The sequence below is a fragment of the Dipteris shenzhenensis genome, chromosome 31, assembly GCF_047967505.1.
Source record: "Dipteris shenzhenensis isolate YYH24624 ecotype China chromosome 31, Dip_SZ_1.0, whole genome shotgun sequence".
Lineage (NCBI taxonomy): Eukaryota > Viridiplantae > Streptophyta > Polypodiopsida > Gleicheniales > Dipteridaceae > Dipteris > Dipteris shenzhenensis.
The window spans coordinates 1,334,615-1,337,681 of NC_141626.1; positions in this window are offsets into that span (position 1 = coordinate 1,334,615).

Consider the following 3,067-nt stretch of genomic DNA (forward strand, 5'->3'; position numbering starts at 1 on the left):
TGCTTGTTTGCTTTTAGCATTTCCTTTCCCTTTCTCTCTGTATTTGTGCTCTTGCTCACTTGCACTTGTTGTGAGGGCTTTGCCAAAAATGCATGGATATGTTGCATTTGTATTTGTCTCCACAATGCAGCCTACTTAAGCATTTTTTAATAATCTTCTTCGATAGACAAATTAGTTTTCTTCCATGCCAATCTCACATATTTAGATCTTGGCATTAATGGGTTGTTTAAACCTTGACCTTGAAATGTATTTTAAAAAACATTATAAACAGCCAAGTACCTGTCTACTAATGTTACCTATGGTAAAATAGAATATCTCATGGCAACAAGCTAGCAAAAATAACCTAAACTAGCTAAAACACACAAGAGCTTGCATGAAGAAACTATAAAGTGATAAATAAACTTAAAACATCAAAGCATTAACCAAATATAAAGCAAAAACAAAGAACCAAATGCATGGCCTAAACCATAGCATTAAGCTCACACAAAAAGTGCAACAACGTACTCAACTACAACCAGTTACGAGCAAAGTAGCTAACTCATGTCAATAAGACTAGACTAAAAGACAAATATAGGAAGCCATGGAGTGGAATTAAAACCTATGAGATTCTCAAAACACATGAACTAGTTGCAAAAACCTAAGGGCAAGAAGGATGGAACAAATAAACTAAAACACCCCTGCAACAAAGAGAATTGCAACAAAGATAAGCAACTTAAGCAAAACAACCACACACAAATAAGGGTGGGTTGTGTTCGATTGCAACAAGGATTATATTGAGGCATCTCAGTTTTGATACGGTCGAATGTCTCGATGAAGGAGAGCTTTCAATGGGTGGGAGGATGATGGTTAAGTGTGCAAAAGCAACTCTATAACTTGAATTCATGGTTGACAATATTGTACCATGTGTGGATTACTTCAATGTTTTACATGTCAAGCTTTTGTATGTTTAATGGGGTACTTTTGAGAGAGAGCTAAGGAGTTTCTATGAGAGTGGCATGAGGCTTTATAAAAAGGGGATGTTATCCCAAAATCTTGGGATGGGCGTAGGGTTCCATACTTGCAAGCTAGGTCTATGGCATTAGTTAATAAGTGGTTGCTTAAATTGGATGTGATGGAGACACATTTCACTTTTAGGTTAGGTATAAACAGTCAGATATTGCCAAGGGGTTGGTTAAAGCATGGAAGAGGCAGTCATGGTTGCATGGCGATGCTAGTTTATTTGAGAGTTAGTGGTCGAGATCAAAAGCATAAGGAGAGGTGCCCTTTGCTTTATTACTTAGCAAAAGACAACTGAATTCAAACAAAAAAGGTCTAGATTGTTGGATGCAATTGTGAAGTGGGAGAGCAAAAGATTGGAGAGTTTTCAAGAAGTTAAGACATTTTTAATTGAAAAAGTCAAACAGGGGTTAGTTTAAGGAATTGATGAGAGATGACAAGGGCAATGTTAAGTCAAGGTCAAAAGAGGGGTTGAGACACTTTAAAAGGAGGTAGAGGGGATGCGAAGATGGTTAAACAACATTCCCATCAAACCTAATCTAATCTAGCCAACTCTTAAGTCAACAACATGGGATGCATGGTTAGTTAAGGAACATCACAATGTTTCAATGTATGTGTTCGAGGTTTAAAAGATTAGCAATATTTACCTTATGGGATATGTTGGATAGTAATGCAACCACATTGAATTTGGTGGCTAAGAATTTTGCCCAACCAATTACTCAAATGTTTCCGATGGGGTGCTCCCTCCCTCTCGCCCAGCCTGTGTTGAGAAAATTAATAATAATGCAAGCATGCATATGTATTTTGCAAGAAGAAACATTCATGTCCAATCAATGGGTTCTCCATGTTCTACTAAGTTCCCCAAAAAAACTTAGAACTTAGTAGCCCCTCTAATGAGAGAGCTAACAAAACATACAAGAGTTAAGTCCATTATACTCTTATCATTCAATATACTCTCATCATTCATATATCATCTTTCAATCATGCAACATTCATAAAATAGCTGTGAAGGCTAATTATCATATTTATTTTAAAGCTTTGTACAAACTCAAGGTGAACTCCCACCTTCATCATCAACACAAATGGCCCCAACATATACATTTTTTCAGACAAGCACTGACATAAGCATCCATTCATATAAAGTTACATGTACAAAATCTTTGGAGTTGAAGGACAAACTCAACTATGATGAAGGCGAAAGCTAAGGTGGATTACTGTGTGTGTTCAAGGATGACCCAGCCAAAGCTGTTCCAAAGGGCTACACCCACCCCCTTCCTTGTAAGAGTGAGTAAATTAAGAGCAAGATGACAGGTTGGAGTAAAGGAGACGATTAGTATAAAGAAATAGTCCGTATTGTGTTCATCCAAACTTCGTCTATCATTCCTATGCAAAACAGTTCAGGAAAAATAGATAAGAGGACAAAGCACTGCTAAATAAAAAAAGTACTTGCAATATCAGCACGCTGCACTTGGATGGAAGCTTCACAATGTGAATCGTGTGCACTAAGATGGCAAAAACATGTATCCGTGAAACATTCCCACAGTCATCCTCTAATGCAATACAAACAAGTCCAATCACAGTGATTCTGAAGGTTGGAAACTACTAACTACAAGACGTAGCTATCCTACAAACATCATATTAATCCCCCAATGTGGATTGGGATGTATACATGTAAGCTTTCACACATACACATTCATTACAAGAATGTTCAAATCTAGGGAAACAAGATCGAAATCATGCATGCCTTTGTGCTGAGCCCAGCAAAGTTGTAACAGTAATACAACCACTTCAACTACATGCTTAAAGGCAACTTTGCAGTTTGTACATTCAAACACGGTTTACATGGTTTTATCTTAGAATTTCGTTTTACCACGATCCATCATGATCATAGACTAAACTCTTCTAATGAAAACTCACAAACCCTTCAAGCTGGAGCAATCATCAAAATATCTACAAAAACATAAATTAATGTTTTATTAATCTAGAGTATTACCATCGTCCCGCCTCCCTAAAAATTACGATCCTTGAAACATTCCAAAATTTTATATCTTGTGTATTCCCTATTCTTGAA